Raw genomic sequence first — 23,126 nt, forward strand, 5'->3', positions numbered from 1 at the left:
AGGAAGGAAGTGGGGATATTGGGAGTGATGACATTTGTCTTCCCAAGTCACCACTACCTATGATGGAGCCCTGCTTTCTTGGGGATGGCTGAACACCTGCCTGCCCATGGGGACTGGGGGATGAATTCCTAGTTTTGCTTTGCTTGTATGTGCTTTTACTTCACCCGTTAAACTGTCTGTATCCCCCCAAAAAAGATTTCTCACTTCTACCCTTGTGATTCCCTCCCCCATCTCACTGGTGCAGGAGCCTGAGTGAGGGGCTGCACAGGGCTTAGTTGCCATTTGAGGTCAAACCACAACAATGTCACATGTCTTTGGTGGTCACCTGCATCTGCTGGAGGCTGTAGGTGTCAGATCATTGTGCTGGGAGCTGCCACATGAATTACAGTCCCTCCTGCCTCCCCTGTTCTTCTCATCACAGCTGTTTCTGGCTGTGAGATATTCTGGGGAGAGTTTGAGGCTTCTGGGCATTGCACCAGCTTAATAAATATTTGAAGTTGATATGGGAGAATGCATCTGATTTTCCTAGGTCCCTTTTTAGAAATATTCCTAGTCTGCCAACTCCGTGGAATAAGGAGACTGGAAAGCTATAGACTTCTGGTTGTGATTTCAACTCCAAACAGCAACAGCACACAGATCCACATGAGAGAAAAGACCTAATCCAGTCATATTCATGCAACTGGTATTTCTGCCAGAGACAACAGTTGCAAAGTATGGCAGGTAATGGAAGGTGTGTTGTGTTTCTTTTTTACTTCAGAGATCCTGTTGGGAAGAGCAGCTGCTCATCAGCTCCTACTCAGCATGTGTGTGTGATTGTTCATGCCTTAGTGTCCGAATTTGTCCTGGTCCCTATTAAGCTGCAATCCTGAAAAAGTTGCTCTGGTTGTCAGCTTGGTTTTGAAATTGAATTCCATCCTTCATTATAACTGTGGCCTTCCCAGTTTTGCACCATGGGAAAACTTCAGACCTGTATTTTTTATTCCATCATCTGCATTGTTAGTGAAACATTGAAACAACTTGGCTAAAGCTGTGTAGCCACCTTTCTGTGCTGAAATTATATGAAACCAAATTTGTACTGGGTGTGTACGGGTTTCAGTTAGTTTGTTTATGACATGCACGATGACAAAAATCTCACTGAAGTCCACATATCTGATGATATCTACAACTTTTTGCTTTTTTATGAGTCTTGTTAATCTATCATAGAAAGAAATATGATTTCAATTTCTAGATATAATTTATACCCGATGAACCCATGGTAGCTGCTACTCCTCTTCTAGTTATTTTCCAAATTCTTATAAGTAACTGTTTGTCTACTCCAAATTGAAGGAACTGAAAGTGGCTGGCCTTAATTTGCTAGTTCCAAAGACCAAAGCCATCAGATCCTACTTCTTATTGATGGCATTGAAGTTACTCACCTTACAGTAACCCACTAGAAATGCTGGAATTGATTTATATAATGAATTTACAGCCTGCACCACTGCATGCTCACAGTGAGTGAGGACTTGACTAACAGAGGAGCAAATGATCTTTGCACTAACACTGTGCAAGTCAATTGGGAATAAAAAAGACAGTGTAAACATCAAGCACTGAAGAGAAAGAGCTATTCCCTTATGTCTTTATGGAAGCAGACCTGAGATGAATGCCTGCAGGTGCACATCACTCTGCTCTGACAGTGAATCACTGATAAATATGTTCTGAGAACAGTTACACAACCAGTTTTGCATCCCCTTAGAAGTTGTAGCTGCTTTGCTTATGGGACTGTTATGTGAGGCAAAAGCCCTGCTCAAGTGGACATTTTCAGTGCTTATTTTCCTCTCCAGTCTGTTTACCCATGCAAGGTTTGCTATTGGTTTGAAAATATTTTTTTCATCTAAATCAATGTTGTCAATTACTAATGTCTTTGTTATCTCTTGTAAAAAAAAAATTGAAATGTTGGCAAAGATTTGCAAGACATTTTTAAAAATGTGTATTTGTGGGGTTTTTGTTTGGTTGGTGTTTTCTAATTAAAAGCAAAGCTCACATTTCTCTTTTAACAAAAGAACCCTGTCCATCAGAAGATGCTCAGTTTTGCAGTGAGGTGCAAAGTAGTTTTCACAAAATCAATAGATAAGGTAGGTGGTGTCTTTCTTTTTAGCTCTTCGTTTAGATTAGAAGGAAGCACCCTCTAATTGAATTGAATTTTATACTGCTCCCCGGGGCATTCTTCTGGGAAGAACTGTTGATTCTAGGCTAAAAAACTCCCATTTGCCTGAAGGTATCCATTTTTGGGGTTCAGCTCACACTACTAGCCCAACAATAGCTTTGTATAGCGGTGAAAAATCTTTTTGTATGTATTGTATTGCAGAAAGTTTCCAGCATTTCTCTTGAGAAGAGCAAATGTGGTCTCGGAATGGTGCTTTAACTCTTACTTAACACAGCTGTGGTTCCAGCAACATTAATACCCACGAGTAGGAGTAGGACACATTAACAGCCAGGAGCAGGGTGTAATGTTCCAGGAACATTAACACCCATTGAGTAGGAGACAAAGCCGGCAGCCTCCCTCTCTTTTCCCACTCCCATGCCTGATGGCTTGTAACGTTATGCATCTCCCTACTAACACATCTCTTCCCTCTCTAATTTTCAGCCCGGACAAGAAAACCCATGCATGGAACAGAAACCAAATTATTCTTGCAGTACCCCCAAGCTCGTGTGTTCATTAAAATATAATTGTTGCCAGCTCAACTGCAGAAACACTTCCTAGAACCTTTTCTCTCCTTCTCCAGGACAGACCCTGAAAAATACCAAACCACAGGGGCTGGACTCACTAGCGGGATAACCACATAGAGGGTGGGGAGACTGCAGCGTTATCAGCACATTATCTCTTGTTATCCAGAAAAGGCTCTTCCCTGATTCTTCAAACAGGATTTTCCTGTTACTGTGTGTGGGCTGGGAGGTTTAACGACATTCTGACTCTTCCTTTTCTAGACCTGCAATTGTCTTCCAGAAATCTTTATGGAAACCTTTATGCAATGAGGCATAAACCTGCTCGGGAGAGTGCTCAGTGCTCGACAAACCCAATCCTTCTAGCTGTCATCGTCACAATAGAGCCAAGCGAGCAGCCAGCCCCCTCAACCCTTTACACTAAGGAACAGTTTTTGACTTAAGCCTATTTTGTATCTTGTAAGAAGATTAAAAGAATTAAAGAGAAACCTGTTCAGTCCATTTAATATTAAGCATATGACACATAGCTTCATCTTGTACAGGGTCAGAATAAACAGAAGGACATAATGATTATACATATTTCATGCTGCTCTTGAGCAACTGAAACTTCTAAGCTGGAATACCCTGCCTGAATCCATCTCCAGAAGATCCCCAGAGCTTTGTAGTTGCATACAGATACCAGCAGCCACAGTTCTTGGAAAACTATCCTGAGTGAGCAGAGTAATCACTTCAGTATACTGAAAAGGAAAGCTCCCTTGGCTGTGCTGCAAAGGTTTTGAGGAAGTGAAAAGTGGTTGGCCGTGGGTGGGATGGGGCTGAAGTCACAGCATCCCTGCAGACCCTGCCTAAGAGGTTCCACACAAATCAGTACTTCTCTCATCAAAGGTGTGAGTAGACTCTGCTCATCAATCACATCAGTGCAATGGTGGCACATTGGTGTGGGGGACATGGAGAGGACAAAAATTTTTGCCTTGAAGGAGGGACCCTGCAGCAGAGCTGTGCCTGCCAGCCCATTCCCCAGGACTGCAAGACAAAAGTGATATGAGCATGGTGACTTCTTGCCATACTGGCCATGCCTAAAGCCCTTGCCTGTCCCTCAGTAAATGCCAAACTAAGTGCAGCCATTTTGAGGACTCTGTACAGTAAAACAAGTCACTGGCTGACCTAGATGGAATAATTACAGAAGTACTTACAATGTACTTCTTCACAACCACCATAAAAGTCCTGGCTAATTCCCAACTGCTTTTACAATCTGTTTGCCTGAGTTGTTAGCAGGATAAAAGCTCCAACTACAGTTTATTTGCATGGTATAGGAACATACATCTGCCTAATATCTCTATTTGTTTACAGCACTGTGTTTCTTCAAAATGTACATACAGTAAATATTGTCAATCATAAACAATCCATAATGAACTAACAAACTGTTGTCTTTGTACTGGGAGTAGCTGGTATATTGGTATATACCATGAGAATCAGCATTTGGAGATGTGCCAGGTGAGATAGAATTGGGATGGGTTTCTGGCCTTGTCACAGCCAGTTATTGCTTTGAGCTGGGTTTATATGTGACAATACCGTGCTTGGGTATCTGGGCATATTTTTAAACATATATAGACAATGGTAAAAGTTATGTGTTTCTGTCTGGAGACACAGTCTAGCCCCAAAATAAAACCATCCAACAATAATCCATACATGTATTTGCCCCACATTTTATATTATTTAGGCTGCAATTTCAGTTAAGTCAATAAATTTGCAGATTTGAATTATCGAGTAGCGACTAAATACAGCAAATGAGTAGAATATATACATACTGACAAGCTAGTGATTTACAGCAGAACTCATTAGCAAGCAGACACCTTACTAGGTTGCTCAGATAAAATCTAAGGTTTTCTCTATCTCAGTTTTCTTCCTGATAGCAGAAATTCTGGCTTCTCCTTTTGCCCTTTCCCCCTTGCTACTTCCATCAGGAATAAGGAAGTGTAAAGGTACCTATATGCTTTGCTCACACTATGTGAAACACTGCAAAGCATACACACCAGCGCATAAATAGGTAGAGGAGCTGCAAATATGCTTTGTTCAAGCTCTGCATCTGTTATAAATGGCCCCATGGTACAAAGTGAGCAAAGGCACAAGCATTTAAAAGGGCAAAACTCAGACTCATTGATACAGGCCAACAGGGTAGCTCTGCTGAGGTGCTTTATGAGTCCTTCTCTTTTGCCTTGCCCTTTTATTGCTCTTTACCTCTGTACTCACCTTTTGTACGTGCAAATGCTCAGAAGAACAACTTGATGCTTCCAGGCCAAAGTTTAGCAATGAGTTTACATTCAAATCTTTATGTTTGGCAATTGGCTGTTGTCATGTACACATGCAAATCTACCAAGTGCAAATCCACTAAGCATGGGGCGGAGGAACAGCATCTCTTGCAATGAACTAAGGAATTCACATTATAATCCTGCAAGACACCTTAAAGCAGGCACCTCCGCCTTTTGGAGGTAATAAACATTTATAATTATATTAGCACTCTGGTGGAGTCAGCAGGTCTTTGAGATCTCTACCTGAAAGATGAAACATACATCCCAAAACACAAAGCTCTTAACTTCAGAGTTAAACATAAAGGAATAGTTTTTGGAATATGTTTTGTTAAACATAAAGGAATAGTTTTTACAAAACCCCAACAACAACAACAGAGAACTCTTCAAGTTAGGCAGAACAGAAACAGAAGTTTTCTAAATTAACCCCTTGTTAGTTTAGGTTCTTCCAAACACTTTTCTCTGTCCATCCTGTCCTAAAAGTGGATCACTCAACTAATCATGCTTAACAGCACCAGAGAAAAGCATCTTGTTCCCTTTCCAAGGTTCCAACCACAGCTGCAGCAATGAAGACAGAGGCAGCATCTTCCCTGGTGCCAAAACAACAGCCTGTATGTTTTGTTACACACCAGGTTCCAGGGAACACAATAGTCAGTGAACAGAAAGAGAGCAGGTACCCCCTGCAAGCTGCAGAAGGAGGCCCAAGGCTTTGCCCTGCATCAGTTGGGTTAGATGCCCTGTAACTGCCTGCTTTGTCCTGTTCCAAACCAGCTGTGTCCAGGTAGGAGCTCATTAGAGGCAAAGATATCTGTCAGTTTTGTGTCTTGTGTTGACTTATGTGGTTTAAATGAAGGCATGTTAGTGCATGCACAGTGCACATGCATGTTTATACTCTATAAACACCTACATTGTCAGTATTGCAAGATAGCAATCTCTTGTGGTCACTTGATTGGGGATGTAGAGCCTGTGTAAAGGAAAGCATGTAGGCAGTCACTGTGGAGATAGGTGCAAGAGGCTGGTGATTTCACCCCAGAGCTGTATGCCCTCAGACTGTGACCCAGCTTGTGAGCTGATGAGGTAAACACATTTCACATCCCATGTATGCATGAATTTGACAAAGCACATTTACCTACTTTACTTAAAATTTCAGCAGAATGATGACAAACAAAGCAATTATCTATATTTTAGATTATTTAGGTTGTGTTTTCAGTGAAGTCAATAAATTAGTGGATCTGAATTGTCCAGTCACCATAACCAGGATAACCAGGTCACAAAATAAAAAAAGTAAGGTTTTTTAAGCTTATCTAAGAATATAATGAAGGTCTAGTTTTCTTTTAACCAGAAAAACTCAGCTACTATTTAGCTAATATTTTATTGACACAATTAACAAGTCCCTGGAGGACCCTGTCATTACTGGCCATAGGTGTTTGTGGAATATTAAGGGTATATTTTGGTCTTTGGCCAGTTAAATGATCCAAGCAGACAACAACTGTACCTGAGGTCAGTTCAAGAAGTGTACTTATACAAATGCTTGCAACACATCCTTAAATCTCCCTGCTTTTACATGTTAGCAGTTTCACATTGGTTTTGCCATCTCTATGCAGTTACTCTGTATTTTGAAGATTTAACATGCAGACAGATGATGGCTGAATCATCTCCAACAGCAGTTTTCCCCTAACACTGGCTTTTTCTCTGAGAACATACCAGTGGCAGTGTTTTCCTTTTCAGCACCTGTAAGAGAAACAGTTCGCCCTCCTCCTCTCTGGCCATGACTTAATGACACAATAAATCCAACATTAGGGCTCTTGGCATTGGACCAGATATACCATAACCTGCTACCCAAGGATCCAGCTTTCACTCACACTGTCAGTTAAAATTGCTCTAAAATTTTGCTGATTTCTTACTGAAACACTTAATGTGATTAAAACTACTGCTCTCTCTGTGCCATTGTCACTTCATGTCAGATTAGATATCAGCTACCAACTGTTAAAAACTCATATCAACTCCATACCAGACATACTTAATTCAATGCCAACGTGGTCATGTGCCCACACTGAACTGGAACCAAACCTATATGCTTGGAGATCCATCACTGCACACATCCAGTAAAAATGATGGAAAGAGCCTCACACATGCACTGCACATACTAAAATTAAGACATGCCTTCACTGAGAAAAAGTTAAAACATGAATGGTTCAAGCAGCTGTTTAATTTCTTAGGATATCTCTCCTTAAAGTTACTCTGGGATTTTATCAAATTTGGTGTTCCTACATAAGGGTGCAAGGCAGTGTGTAAGGATCATGGTTGAGAAAACAGCCCTGGCTCCTGGTTCAAACTGCAAATGCAGGACCTCCATCACTATCAATTTTGTTTTACAAAAGTAATTAATTTTTTTAAAAGTACAGCATGTCCTTACATTCCTTCTTTTCTTGTCAATCACTGTCATGCTCTCAGCATTTTTAAAGCACTCCAGATTCTTACTGTGGATGAACAGAACAAGTTATAAGAGCTCACAGTTCAACTTGTTAGCTTTTGGCCTAAAAAACACAAGGCTGTTTGGCATTTTGTAAGAGGACATTCCACTCATAGCTAAACAGTTTTCTTGTACAAGTTGTCAAGAGGATTTTAAAAAGCTTTGCATGTTCTTCATGTGTGAGTAAATATTGAGGCTTGGGACTATATGGTGTGCTGTTGGTTTTGGTTATAGTGTTTCAGGGAAGGGTGAGGAGAAGAATGGAGAAAGAAGTGGCATAATTTCTGTTTTAAGTTTGTTCTTTAACTCCTGGCTGCTTGTGTTTACTTACATTTCTAAAAGATAAAACTGCTCTGGGCACTGCCTCACATTTTCCGCTGCTTGAAGTTTGATCTTTCAGTATTAAAATATGGCAGTTTGCAACCACCCAAGTTTTGCACTGTTGATTTCTCCCAGCAGATTGACATGTCTGCCCCACATCACCCATGATCAGGCAGCAGGGTGATATTTTTCTGTAGTGTTGTACCAATATGTACTTCTTTCCTTTGTCATAGAAGCAGCAGCATGCCAGTAGAAAAACAGACCCTGTAATTACTGTGAAGACTTCTAATCCTTAGAGTTTCAGTTTGCTTTAATGCTTGCCTTAGCTCAGCTCAATAGAATGGCTGGAGTTGCAATAGCATGTGCAAGGTTGTTCTTTAGTAAATCTCTTTCCCTTTGCTTCTCACAAGATGAAGCACCCCATAGCATTGCTGCAAGGCAGAGACAAGATACATGCAGGAAAGAGTAGAGCTTGTTTTGCTGATAGGAAACTGCTTTTTGAAGGAGAAGCAGACCCTCCTCTGAGCATGCGTTCTCTTCAAACATGTCACAACTTCTCTGTTTCTAAAGTCCGTCCTGTCAATTCCTTCCTTGTTGATTTTGGCAGAGAGTTCAGACAAATCAATTAACTGGTGACAAATCTCTGCTCTAAAAAAGTAAGATCCCACTGGAAAAACCAAGAATAGCCATAAGAAATGTTTCACAAGAAAATGCCTCGTGTTGCATTTAATTTATCAAAGGCTTTGCAAAATTCTGTGCCTTGATGAAGCAACTGTCAGTTGTGAATTTCTAAAGGCATTGCATTTCAAACCTGGAAAACTGTTGGCTCTTTTACCCCACCCATGTAATTTGGTTTGTTCCACTTTCTCTCCTCCTTCTTTGTAGGATAACAGCTAAAATGAGCTGCTTCTAGGAAGGCACAGTGGCTTTAAACTGGCACATACATTATACTTGAGTTCACACTGGGTCCAGCAGTGGGCAGGATCAATAAGTGACTGTCCTAGGTTGCAATGCACGATGTAACTACAAGTATGTATTCTGTTACCAGCTGTTAAAAGCAGGTGGGGCAGTTATTTTCTGTTAATGGGCCAGCTGTTAAAACCAGGTGGTTTAACCTTTTCCCACTGGATTCACAGAGGAAGACCAGACCTGTCTGCACCTCCACTGGACCTTCAGAGGAGAACTGCACCCTTCTGCAGGATTACTGCGTCAAGAGAACCACATTTGTCACTCCAAGGAGGACTGCAGCCACCATTCAATCAGACTGCTACCAACACCCTAACCAACAGGGTATCAGTAGTCAGTACTTTTTTTTTTTTACTACTGCATTTTTATTTTAATTTTCCTAGTAAATAACTGTTATTCCTATTCCCATATCTTTGCCTGAGAGCCCCTTAATTTCAAAATTTTAATAATTCGGAGGGAGGGGGTTTACATTTTCCATTTCAAGGGAGGCTCCTGCCTTCCTTGGCAGACACCTGTCTTTTCAAGCCAAGACAGTGACTTATGACACTGTCCTAGAGATGAACAGGAATGTTTCTCTGGCAGAAACAAATTAACAACAACATCACCCTGCAATCTCCAACTATTTGGCAGCACACCCAGCAGTCTGCACAGCCACTGGAAATGCAGCTCTTCAGCCAAGACGTTATGTCAAAGTTAAACTAACCTTAACCACTCAAAGTTAGGGCCATCCAGCCTGCTCTACCCAAGCCTTTGCTATATTCTGTAGAGAAAGGATAAAAACACCTAACGAAATACCTCACTAAAGATTTTGTGTTATGTTTTCAGGCACCTAATCTATTTCATCCTTGAAGGGTCAGATGTCATATTGCTGAGATTTCATTGGCATTAGGGCCTCTCTCCAAAAGGCAGTGAAATACAATCTTGTGGAGCATTACAGTATGTACTTTCCATCTGAATCCAGAACTCTGTGGACCCCTGGACTCATTACACTGTGGGAGGACAGGTACATACAGTAGGTACATACAGTAAATACAAGTAATTAATCCCCCAAATAAAAAATTCTAACTTAAACCTAACTATACACAGGTAATTTTTCAGTATGTTATTATAATTCAAATCAGCAGTGATGTGGATCAAACCTTTTCCCTAGGAAAGAGCAGTAATTAATCAAAAACTGGTAAAACTGGGACCAGTTCAAGTGAAAACAGTTGTCCAGTATCATCAATCCAAATCCCAGGGGAGAGGTCGCAAACAACAAAGAGCTTGTACAGGGAAGGCTCAAGGGTTAGAGATGACTCAATATTTCACAGCATTATTGCAAACAGGAAGAGGCTATTTCATAAGTCATGGGTCATTTCCATAACTTGAAAGCCCATCTGTATACAAACAGGTCATTACAGCAAGGAATCACACACAGGATTTTCCATCTTAACCTCAAGCAGAGTACAAGTGCTGTGCACGCTTACATCCTGCAGAAAGCTCTGATTAGTCTGGTGTAGACTGGAAACTTCCAGAAGAACCACAGTGTATGCTGGTGTCATGAACACACCCTTGTGTCTGCAATAATCTTCTCTTATCCTCCTGACCCTTTTCCTCTAATCCCTTAATCATTGTTGTGGCATGTGTCTATATTTACATACATCAAACGCTTCTTGCACTATGGACATGGTTTTGGAAACAGGCTCAAAAGGCTTGATACCTGCCAATCAGGCAGGAAGAAGGAAGTGAATCCTATTCACATTGGGTATTGTCTGTCTTCTGTGGAAGAGAAAGCCGGAGGTCATCTGCTGTTTGTAGCCTTTTTGAAGATGCCTCTTCAATTTTTTCCTTGAGTTGGTCCCTAAGTTGCTCTATTTCTACACACAGAGAGGAATTTTACCTACTCTAGTAAATACTAAGGCTGCATCTGTGCTATACTTCTGCAATTGTTCAAAACTGCTGGTACTCAGGTGTTTGGGTTTTTTAATTGAAGATCTTTAGACAGGAATTCCACTTTGAAAATTCATGCACACATGGTCCCATGTGGAATTCCACTGATTTCAGAGAAGTTAATGACTGTCTACTAATTACATGAACTGTTACACTTTATTCCCTTAGATGTGAAATCAGATCTATAAAATCTACTCAGTGTGTGCAGGCCTTCAAAGATGAAGCAGAGTATTATCTGACGTTAGCAGCAGCAGGCACAGTGGCTGAGCTGTATCTCAGCTAGATGTGGAGGTCAGATATCTCACCCTGAGCTAGTCTAACCTCTGCTTCCTCTGTGGTCAATGAACAAACATCTCAAGAGACACATTCGTCTCCCTGCAACACAGACACGAGAACTGAGCCCATTCCTACATAAACTACTCACATAATTAGCCATTTAGTCATTAACTGTCGCACATAGTGAGACTCCATGTGAGAATAATTATACACGCACAAGAGCTGTTTGGGCTCAGTTTCCTGCTGGCCTGTGTTCTCTACACTGAAATCTTGAATTAGGGTAAGAGGTGCTGAAATCAATCTTGGGATGTGTGCAGTGCTCTCCACAGAGTGTAAGGAAAGCACAAGCACACACTGGGTTCTGTTAGGTGTCTGAAGTTCAGTGAAATTACTTCCTTTCAATATTAGTGTCTTATGTTTCAATCCCTAATAAATGCTAGAGAACTGACAACTTATGCAATTATTTATTTCAAATACCTTGATCCTGGGCAGAAGTAGTTCCCATTCAAAACCAATATTTCAAACCTGTCTTCCTAAACTTAACTATATTTGGTTATTCTCACCTAGAAGAACAATGCCAGAGGAGAACAAAACAAAAACAAATTAGCGGAGGAAAGCTGAAACAAAAACCTTTGCTAGATACTTCTTTCTTGTAATTACTAACTAAAAAAGATGAAGTATTAGGCACCAAAGGAAGCACTGAGGCCATCATGCTCACTATTCACACTGGAGAGTGTTTAAACATTACAGCAATACATGAACGGTCTTAGAGCCACCCTCTGCTGGTGGACACCCACCGGTACAGGGGGCCAGCAGCTAAGGCAGCTACAGCGGCCGCGTCACTTTTAGAGCCAGCAGAGATCAACGCCCCTGACGTGCATTTTGCAGCACCACGTAGCATTCAGCTACCCTAAAGACTTGAGCAGTGTAACCCGAAGGGATCTGGGAGGGACCGAGCCAGGCCCCCCTCTGTGCCCGTTTGCCTTACAGGGTGCCCTGGGTTCTGCAAGGGGAAGCTGCTATTCCCTTTCTTCCCTTACAGCTGCATCCAGCCCGGGTTTCACCTTACAGCCGTGTCCCTAGGAGTTTGCCAGGAGAGATGAACAGGATTTATGATTGCACAAACCGTGCTCTCTTTGCTGCTGTGCAGGCAAAAGAGGTGGGCTAGGAAACCACAAACCCTGCCTGAACAAACCCTCTACCAACTTGCACAACCACCTGCATGATTTAATTTAAATTAAAATACAAATATAATGTTTCTGTTTTGAAAATTAGGCCTTCTTTTATGACTTCTACTGTTTTCTAAAAAAATAACACAAAGCTGCCTTGAATTTTGGACTCAGAAATGTGAACATACCTGCTGATGTCAAAACCAGGCTATATGCAAATGGATGAATAGTTAAAACTGTATCAAGGAGCTCTTTATGTATGGATGGCTTCCAATATAATCTTTACTGAAGAGAGAGCAGTAGTTGACTATGATTATGAATGCACTACAAATTAGGGGAACCATACAGAGGTACTTCTAGGTCTTTGATTCTCCTTGCTAAAATATGTCAGCAAGTTTTCCAAGGGAGAATAGCTTTCACACAAAATACTGTAGAGATAACGTGTATGAAGGCCTGGGTTTGCTCAGCCTGCTGACAGGTTTTTGCACTATTGTATTTTAGCTGTGACAGGTTGGTCCCCAGCAATACCATGGGTCTGCATCTTCCTGGGCATCTGCAAAACACCACTTCTGTATTAGAGGTATTTGAAGCAACTGGCTACAGAGATCTGGTTTTCCTCAGGCATCATCAGTTTAGGAAATAGAATGCACAACTTTAAACTTTTAAAATGCAAAGGTTAAATATATGAAACTTGGCACATGAAGAGCAGTGTTTGTCTACTTTTAAAGTGTTATTACATCTCTTTCCCTATCCAGATTCAAAGAGGGCTCCTTCCCCCAAACTTACTTTTTTCTTTATAATGATGGGATGCTATAGGTGGAATTTTGCAGCCACCAGAATCACCATCTCCCCACAGCTAAAATTTATTACTATAGGGAATTATCCTAGGGTTTCTCACACACTTAACACTGAGTGCATTGTACTCCTGATGGGTGACAAGGAAATTGTAGAAAAGGAAAGTAAAAAAAAAGGAGTTTGGAAAACCTGTGTGTTGGCAGACATGTTAGCTAGAAGCAAAATGGTGATGAAAACCAAATGCCATTTGTGGATGGTGGACATAAGCAAAATAATGCCTTGTTTTTCCTGCTAAGTCACTGACTGCTGAGCAGTAAATTCAGGAAAGACTGGGACAGCCATTCCCTTACACCCATGGAGGTGAACATTACCTGGAGGTTGCACACATAAAGCACTGCCAGAGCCCAGGAAAGTTCAGAACACAGGTTTCCTTTGGGAGAAATGATGGTAAATCAACAGTCACTCATACCAGACAGAATGAGTGAGGCAGACATATTTCCAAAAGCAAGATCTTGGCTGATGTGATTTGTACCTAGACTGAACTTCAGGTAACAGAGAACTGAATATAGCAAAAGGCTGGGATGCCTGAGGTACCATCAAACCCGTGTGGATGAGGCTGCAGTGTCACTCACAATGAATGGCAGCAACACCACCCACCCCAGAGAGCAACATCACTGAAGTGTTGACAGAAACTTGTGAGACCCCTCACATCCTTGCTTTCATGGCCAAGCATGTCACATGCCTCAGTACTCATGACAAGGTTAATCAATCCTCTCAAGGTTAAGTGTTTAAAAGACAGTTGTGAACAGTTTTAACAAAACAATTCATGCCAACTGTATTTGCTGTGGACCAGACATTTCTGTTCTATTTGTTCTCAAGAAGGAAAAGCTTCTCCATCCTACAAGTTTGTCAACATAAAGCTCCTCTCCTTTTCCATGATTCTCCCAACTTACTAATTTGAATTTTAGTAAGTGTTGGATTATAAATAATATATAAAACAATGTATACAAATGTATTCAAATACATACATTTTATATACATATAGATTTCCAGATATGTACTTAGAAACAATTTACACAATAAAAATACTTATGAATTATTGTATAAATATTTATAATGAAAAACATTCATTTATTCTCTTTGGACCTACTAAAATTAACTCCATTTCATCACCCCCTTGTTTCCAGGAGGTAGCATGGGAATGCAGATCCTCCAGTCACAATCAACCCTAGAGATGAGAGCTTTCAGTGGGCAAGAATTTTCAGGAGGGCAAATGCACCTCACTGCTGTGAATTAGTGAAGTGTGACTGCCTGTCATCCCTGGTGACACACAGCACCCACCTGGCTGCCAGCTCATGTGAGGATTGCACGTGCCTCTACTTCATGTTTGTTTCTCCAGAAAGGTCAACAGCATCAAGTCTAACTCTTGGGGGATGTAATTACTCTCTTAGCTAACATCCACTGAGGCAGACCATGTACAGTGAAGCCACTGCAGGTCTCTCTGAAACAGCTGTTATCTCATTGTCCTTGTCAGAGGGCAACATTCACCATTATCAGAACGGGGAAAGGAAATCATAATTGCATAGTAAGAGCTCATAGCAGAGCAGCCTTCGGTGGAATCAGGAGCATTGCAAAAATGACAATAAGGATTAGCTTTTTACCTATCATAAAAAGCAACATTTTAGTACCCAATTCTCTCCTTTGCTGATCTGCTCTGCCACTGAATATATAATTGTATTTGGCTATGTGTGCAGGGGTAGTTAATATACAACTCCCTATATGTAAGAATTAGTTCCATCAAAGGAAAATATATTGGTAGTCTCAGTAATAAAAAAATCCCCAAACTTAGGAGAAAAGTGTTCCACATCTTACTCCAGCTGTTTGCACAAGGACTTGTCTGGAGTACATTGAACAATCTCTAGTGCTGCTTACAGACAGCAGGGTGGCTTGAGCTGCCTGGTCAGGCTACCCACAGCAAAACCACAAAAAGGCTGGGTCATGACACCTAACACAGAAAAACATGGTTAACAAAAGCACCCATGTGCACAAGGGACACTCGCTTCTCCTCCCCCACAAAATGAACAGCATCCTTAGATGCATAATTTAATGAGTCAAGAGACTTCAGCAACAAGGTAACAACTCTGGACTTTGGCACGGACCCAGCCACCTGGTTTTTCTGCCATGTTGAAAACGCTCTAAATCAGTTCACAAACCTAATTCAAGAAAGCCACAGAACTACAAACCTCCAGACATCTGCAATGACCCACAGAAAAGCATACCCAGGGCAGGGAGTGTGTGTTAACACCCTGATTAAGACACTGATAGCTCCGTATGCTGCTCCAGGTAGTTGCATTAGCGTGAAAGGGAATGGCATACTGCAGCATGGGAAGGTAAGGGCAGAAGGTAACACCAAACTTCTCCAACTACCAATGCCACCGCTGCCTCTGCTTCATGCAACTGCATTTTTCAAGAGCTCAAAAGCAGGGAATTCAAGTAATTACACCACCTGGGAATGCAAGCCCAAAGTGGCTCTACTAGAAACAAAACAATGCTGATACACATGAAACCAGAACCTGAGGATTAAGACTACATTGAGTAAGGTTGCTCAAGCGATCAACTACACATCTCTAAGCTATCTTTCCTGTATTGTGGCACATCAGACCTGTTAAGACATGAAGAACATATCCTTCTCACCTTGTGAGGTGTTGTGCATGCAGAACAAGGCTCAGAAATCATTCTGGGTCCTGCAACTCAGCAGGTATAGTGAGCAATGCTAGCGTGACCAACTTTAAATCTCTGCAAGAGCAGTGTAACATTTTATTTTTCATAAAGTTGTGCATCAGGAAACCAAGGGCTGCAAGAGTAACCACTAAATTCATGAGGAAGCAGGTTTGTGTAACTTATGTGGACTGCAGCCAACACATGTAGGTTAGCTCCTCACTAGCAATCCACTAAATTACATCCTTAAGACACCACATGTAAATAACTTGACAGAATGGAGCAAGTGAAACCATGTGAGTGGAAACTTGGCTAGGAACCTGAGATACTTACTGTCACTGCCAGTTTTCCAGGAAGAGACATTTGCAAATAAACAGTAAAAAAAACCCTACCCAAAAATGGAAGAGTAAACCAGTGGTAACAAACAGAATTACTAGAAGTTTGGGTAAAGAGTCCAGGGCAAGGAAGAGAGCAAACCCAGGGAACTGTAGCACAGGCAACACAATCAAATGATGCTGTCCTAGGAGCTGCATGCTTTTTCTCAGTGCAGCATTACTTACCCAAAAGGAAATGGTTTCTGTGCACTGAGGAATGCTCTGACTACAGTACTGTTCTTTAGATACTCACTGCCCAAGCTTGTATTTTAAACTGAATCATATAGGAAGCAACATGTAATTTTGCACCATTGCACTCAAATAGCTGAAGAACCCAAAGACACTTGCACGCATGATCAGGGATTCCATCAATTTACGTGCGGGACTTGCTTTGAAAATTAATAATGGTGCATCACTTCACATAAACATAGTTGCTAAAATTAAATGTTAACCTCTGGTTATGGCTTTCACTCTCCCTTCATCCACCACTCTTCCCCTACAACCTCGCAAAAGAAAGGGCCAAAGAACAGTGCTGGACACTTGCCATAACCAAAGGCTCATATTGCCCTTGACAAAGGAGGTAATTTCCCAAAAAGCATTCTTTCAATGAAGATATTCTTAGTGAGCTTTTCATTTCAGAATTTATCTGGCCCTTAAAAAGCCTGTGTTCTCTCCCCTCCCACCTCCTTTTCTTTTTTTTTTTTTTTTTGATGTTGAAAGGCCTAAAAGCTAGTACCATGCATGCTTCAATGTTTGTCAGCTCATGGACTGCTCTCCTGGCACAGACAAGCCCATCAGCTAAACAGTATCAGTTACCAACTCTGGTTTACCACACCACAACAAAAATAGATCTTCACCACATTAGTGGCAACTGAGTCAGGTGCACACCAACCATAACCTCTGGGATACCTCTACCTGCTTTATGCAATATAGGATTTTATCAAGCTTTGTGCTGAAGAGGGCAGTGCATACAGAAAGTACATCTAAACATGCACTCCAAGTGTTTCTTGTTCCACATGGAAGTGCTCAGAGCACCCACTGTACATATTATAGCCAGAACAGTGGCAGCCAAAAGATTTATGCTCAGCCCCGAGTCCATCTGAGCCATATTTGTGTGCTATTACCCAGCAATCCAGGGGTGAGGAAGGCTTATCTTCAGTGCACAGCTACAATCAGCCAGCTGGCTCTGCAGCAGTTAGGGGGACCAAGAAAAGCTACTGTTAGAGGAACTAAGAGTGTTTGACAAAAACTGAAGTTGTTTGGGTGGTTCTGAACTGGGTAGTGGCATATATCCTTTTAAGAGAAATGCAGTCAGCCTACAGCCTCGTGGTCTTTAGTGGTCATGTCAGGTTATCAGTGTAGCTAACAGCTGCAGAACGTTTGATTCTCCTTGTGTTTAGCAAGTTCTCCCAACTGCTAGTGTGCCTTCCAAAGGGAGATTCCCACAACTGGAGTCTTGGAGCCTCCTATCTTTCAGCTACTTGGAGTTTCTCAGAGTCCTGACTAGAACTTTTAAATTCTGCATATTGTGATTATCTTCCCCAGTATCTAAAATAAAATCAATTTCCTGTTTCAGTATTAGGTGAGCTCTCTTTTCAAATGAGTTTGCTTAAATGAACTGAGTGAGTTCGAAGCTGTGGAAGCAACAACTTTTCTCTCTACTGAGTTCTTTCAGATACCAGATCTTTAAGAACACAGGGCCTTGCAGCAGCCTGCACACCCTTTCCTGCTGTGTAACTGCTATTGAACTGCTGCCATGTTTCAGCTGAAGAACATGTCCATCCTATTTTGGCTCGACTGCTCTTGGAGCACTCTTCTTTTTGCTGAAAGACAAAAAAAAAAAAAAAAAAAAAAAAAAGGAAAACACTTTATAAAGTAATTAGTTATTAGAATAATTACCAGAGTTGCTTTACACTCGTTTGGCTATGCACAAATACTAGGCTCTTCCAGATATTGGTTTAACAGTTGACTCCCCACAATTTCCTTTAGAACACTTTTAAAAAGGACAGAAGCCTTGCACTCTTTTTTGTTTTTCCAAGCTCACAATGTATTCTTGGCATTAAGATACTTGGAAACAGTAACACGATATACAAGTACCTACCTGTTCTTCCCAGCTGAACTCATCCTCTTACCTTTCCCCTTGCAGCTCCAGAAACTTTTTGGCAAACAGCTCCATAGGAAACAAAATAAACCAACCTTATCATAGCCTCTTCATCCGCTATCATCTGAGCAGTAACTTTAATTTGAAAGAGTTTACATTCTTCCCCCACAGGCTTTGATATAAGCAGTTGGTCAGTGACACTTCCACTCCTTCCCCGAAAGGGACTTACAGATAGGATAATTAAGAAGAGAGGATCTTAAAACAAAATTTATGTGCCAAGATGAACATAGATGGTATCACTCTTAGAAACCATATTCCACTTTGTTTCAGTGTACATGTAAATCTTTTCATCCAGTTAATTTGTATACCAGGGATGACATAATGCCTGACCATCACTCCCAAGAACCCCAACAGTTCTCTGTGCTGCACTGATGTGGATGTGACAGTGACAGTAGACCTAGACCACCACACACCTCCAAAATTATGACATGATGTATTAGAACACTTCATCTTGAAATCTGTGTTTCTTAAGCAGCCTGGCTTTGTATACTACTCAGTGAGTACTCAATTTAAGCATCCAAAGGCTTCGTTTGTTTAAGAGCACACTTGTCAGAATGAGCATTGAGACACAAAGACAGGTTTCTACATATGAACTTGGATTAAACTTAGACTGAGCATTTTCTTCTTTGAGCAAAGTCATCACACATTCCTCCTTAACTTCCTCATTGCTCCTTCAGGATCTTCCAACTAATTCTCGAGGTCAGGAAACAGCGTGGTTGCTTACCAGAGTTCACAGTGCCCCAAATCACTTCAGTAACAAAGACAACCCATAGGTTTTGCAGTGCAGGATGTCAGCATAGTAAAGTATACACAAACCTCTCTGCTGCATAGGCTGAGGACCACACAGACATTGGAGCAGGTTTTCATTAACAATGTTAAAGCAGAGCATACTGATGTTTGGGAAATGACACAGGTGAGTTTTTAGTTCAACTGTCACCTTCCATCTTTTCATATGGGATGCAGCCACAGCACCTACTTCTGAAATAGGACTGTAAGCTTCTTACAGACACTGCAATTAAGGCCTGTTGGGTCAGGATACACTTGGACATTGGCACTTTCAGATGAACATATTATCAAAGTCTGAGACATGTAACACAGTTTTATCATTAACATCTCTGACAAGCTGTGACCAACAAGTAAGATCCATACACTGGCAAGTGTCAAATCCTCCAAACCAGACCAAAGTGAACAACACACACAGAGAAAACTTGTTTTACTTCTGTTCATTTGGGTAGTTTCTGAAGTAATTTCCTTTTTCCTACCTTAGCTGACACATCAGAGGCACCTACATCTACAGATAAAGAAATAAGATATAAATAACAAAATACAATTATCTGTAAAGAGGGGTGCATAGCATCTTCTTCAGAGCAGCAGCACTGACTGCAGGGGGATATGGAAGGAGTGAAGGGAACCACTGCAGGTAAAACCAATTGTTTCTAAACCAGTTTAACAAAACATCCTGTCATTCAGGCAGCAGACCCTCCTGGATGAGAATTTCTCATGCACTTTTTCTGACAGTTATAGAAAAGATAACCATTCCACTGCAGTATTTATCATCCTTACCAGGTATCAACTGCAGAGATAAAAGCATAGGCCTAAAGTCTACAGTGGACAACAGCTGTGACAGAAGTCATCAAAGCGCCAGTGCCCTTAATTTCACCCACAGCTCACCTAATCAAAAGATATCTGCATAGAGGAGAAACAGAATAAGGAAAGAAATAAAAAGGGCTGTACTTGTAATTCAGAATTCTCCAGATATATAGAACTATTGATGCTACAAATTTTATTAAAAGAGCATTACACCCCCGCCATTCCTTTTCTTCAGTGAGGAGTATGATAAAACAGGAGAACCTGCCAGTGAGGAGAAGCACACTTAGAAGACTGGACCTTTTGCAGGATGGCATGCAACTGGTTCAGCCTCTTTAACTAGAGGGAGCTGCACCTAAAGTGATAAAAGCATAGCATACATTGCTGTAGGACCAGCAAATCTTGAAAGGCCGCAATGTTCAGGTGAAGTATCTGCACCACAGAACATCTCACAACATCCTTCCTCCAGCACTTGTGTATCCTTTGGCAAACACACCACCTGTGTAGTTATTGGGCAGCAATACCCTGAGCAAATGCCTTGTACTTACCTCCAGGAGGAGCCAAAGGATGAAATAAACCCTTGTGACTCCATTTTACCTGAGCTGTACCACTACTGGACTTTAGCCAAGACTTCAAGCAAGCCTGCAAAACTCTTCAGGACTCTTTCCAATTAAGTATCCTCTTGGCATAATGAAGTGCTTTATTTCACAGGAATCAGCTGTAACTAGAAATGGTATTATTTCACAAGCCATGCAACACTTCGACCATCTTCCCGCTTTCATACCCAGTTTCAGGGAACTCCAGTCCCATTAAGGCTCACAAAGCTTTGATTACTCTCTCATATGGTGAACACATATTTCCCATTCCCCAGCACAAAAGAGTAGCACAAGCAGGGACAATGCTCACTACAAGGAAGTCTAAAAGCACTTCTCAAAATTCCAGCCTACCCCTTGCATGTCAGCCAGATGGCTGAAACCAAGCACCTAGTCAGCTGGCTAAGCCATGCCAATGTGAGACAGCAAGCACAGACAAAACAGTGGGGAAACAAGTCAGCTTGGCTGCTCCCATACAATGCTGAGATGTTTTACACCATCTCATCTGCCCTCTCAGCTTTTTCAAACTTGATTTACGTGTCTATGGACATTGAATTATACATTTGGGTTGGAAGTGACCTCAAAGACCATCTGGTTGTAACCCTCTCCTGCCATGGGCAGAGGCAGAGGGACACCTTCCAGTAGATCAGGCTGCCCAATATCCCATCCAGCCTGGCCTTGAACATTTCCAAGGATGGGGCATCCACAGCTTCTCCAGGCAACTTGTGATGGTGCCTCACCACCCTCACAGTAAAGAATTTTTGCCTTTAATCTAAACCTACCCTCTTCCAGACATACTAAGGACTTTAAAAGGAAGCAAAGCTCCTCCTGCTGGTCACACCAAGCCGTATGTCTCTGACAACCAGACACCATTAGTGCAATTATCAGGCATCGGACAGAGCCAGAACCCTTAAAAACCCCCTCAAACCAGGGAAGCGCAGGCTGTCACCTGCCGTGTGACAAGGGCACGTTCCAACCTGCTCCCTGCGGGCAGCCGCCCGACCAAGGCCAGCCCTGCTCTTAACCCACAGTCCGTACTTGGGTCCAAGGGCCAAGCACCGTGGCCGGTACAGGGGCCCCTCTCCCCGGAAGGCGCGGGGGTCACAGCCCCAAAAGCCACCGTGCCCGCCGCGGCTCCTGCGCCACAGAGCGGCCTCCCCGTTCGCGACAGCACCGCCCGCCCGCCCCGGCAGCCGTGACCGGCCACCGCTTCACCGCCACGCTGCCGCTCCTGCCACGCACCCCCCGCAGCCCTGAGGGCCCCTCCAGGCCCCAGGACAGACTCCCACCCCACGGCCACGCTCCCACCACAGAGAGGCGCTGCCTCAGCCAGAGCCCGCAGACACCGAGTGACAATCAGCCGTGTCCTTCAGGGCACCCCTCTCCTCCCCGCCGCGCCCCTCCGGCTATTCCTCAGCCTCCCCGTTCTTTGTCATCCGCTCGCACGAGCTCTTCCTTTCCCCTTAAACCAAGACAGGACTCCCCCCCTTCCCCCTTTTCCGACATCTTAACCCGGCTCCCCGACCGCTCCTCCAGAGCTAAGCGTCCCACGCCATCAACATGGCGGCGGCCACCGCCTCCTTCCCTACCCCGCTTCCCAACGCGACAGCGCGGCGCGAGATCTGCCGGGAAATGGAGTCCACTCCCCGCACACTGCTGCGCCATGGCTGTGTAAAAAACTACAAACTCCAGAAGACCCCGCTGCCAAGGGGCGTCAGCCAATGGCGAGGCGGCGGCGCGGGCAGTGGCCCCGCCCCGGCGGGCGAGAGGGGTGATGTCATTGCCCAGCGGGGGCCGCGGGGGCGCGCCGCGCGCCGCCGCTCATTGTGCTCGGCCGCTGCCGCGTCCGCTGCCGGGGCCGGCGGGGGGGCCGCGCTCCCGCTGCTGCGCTGCCTGCGGCGGGCGGCCCTGCACGCATCCCCGCACACGGCTGCCTTGCGCCGAGCCCCGCAGCTCCTGTCCCGGGTGTCTTGGCCCCAGGGTGGCTCGACAGCGTTCCGGAGAGCTGCGCTGCGCTGCTCTGCTCTGCACGGGCGGTGGGGACTGAACACGCATCCCTGAGCGGGACTGCCTCTTGCGCCCTAGCCCGCTGCACGCATCCCGGGGAGCTGCCCTGCGCCGGGAGGGTGGCCAGCACCCATCCCAGTGGAAGTGGGCTGCCTCGCACTCATCTGCGGGTTCCGCACCTCGCCCGGCGTGCGGGGGCTGCAGCGCCCAGCCCCGCTGTGCCCAGCGTGCGGCGGCGGCCCGGGGCTGCTGCTTCTTCCCATCGCCGCTGACCGGCTCCTGGCTCCCGCCTCGTTTTATGGTTGTGGAGAGGGAGGACAAATCCCAAACCAGGTGAGTTCTGCCCTCCTCTTCTCTTTTTGCCTGCTTTTCCTTGTCCTGTTACGTCCTCCCTCCCAGGCCCCCATCTCCCGATGCCCTTTCCCGCACTGTGTGCTCCTCAGCGGGGAGCAGCGCTGCCGGGCGGGACTGCGCTGTCGTTCCCTGGTCCTGCTGAAAAAGGAGGGGCGGAGGGACGGGGAAGGGGGGGGAAGAAAAACCCGCTACATGGTGTCATCCCGCGGAGGTGAGTCCCTCTCGCTGCTCTTCGGGCCCGGGGCTGCGCGTCCCACAGCCCCCGGGAAACTCCCGCAACTCCGGGATGCTCCGGGCGCCCCGGCGCTGCGCGGTCCCGAGCCGGCGGGGACCCCTGTCTCGTTTGTCTCCCTCGCTGGGTAAAAGTGGAAAGTAGGATGGATTTGGAATCGGTGTC

General features: G+C 43.8%; 1 protein-coding gene and 2 long non-coding RNA genes across 3 annotated transcripts in view; 2 read left to right on the forward strand and 1 right to left on the reverse strand.

Annotated features, from left to right (window-relative positions):
- The first annotated feature begins 3,088 nt into the window (after positions 1-3,088).
- LOC127060015 (uncharacterized) lies at positions 3,089-17,891 on the forward strand. Its single transcript, XR_007778534.1, has 2 exons — positions 3,089-8,829; positions 8,937-17,891. It is a non-coding gene; the product is annotated as an uncharacterized LOC127060015 (long non-coding RNA).
- LOC127060016 (uncharacterized) lies at positions 13,947-21,982 on the reverse strand. Its single transcript, XR_007778535.1, has 2 exons — positions 19,752-21,982; positions 13,947-17,850 (listed from the first exon to the last, which is right to left on the reverse strand). It is a non-coding gene; the product is annotated as an uncharacterized LOC127060016 (long non-coding RNA).
- Positions 21,983-22,568: 586 nt separating this feature from the next.
- Positions 22,569-23,126, forward strand: part of RAB30 (RAB30, member RAS oncogene family) — a 48,101-nt gene continuing 47,543 nt past the window's right edge. The window contains exon 1 of the mRNA XM_018908396.3: positions 22,569-22,708. The gene's annotated coding sequence lies outside the window, so the exon portion shown is untranslated. The remainder of the gene's footprint in view (positions 22,709-23,126) is intronic.

This window comes from Serinus canaria, chromosome 1 (assembly GCF_022539315.1).
Source record: "Serinus canaria isolate serCan28SL12 chromosome 1, serCan2020, whole genome shotgun sequence".
NCBI classification, from domain to species: domain Eukaryota; kingdom Metazoa; phylum Chordata; class Aves; order Passeriformes; family Fringillidae; genus Serinus; species Serinus canaria.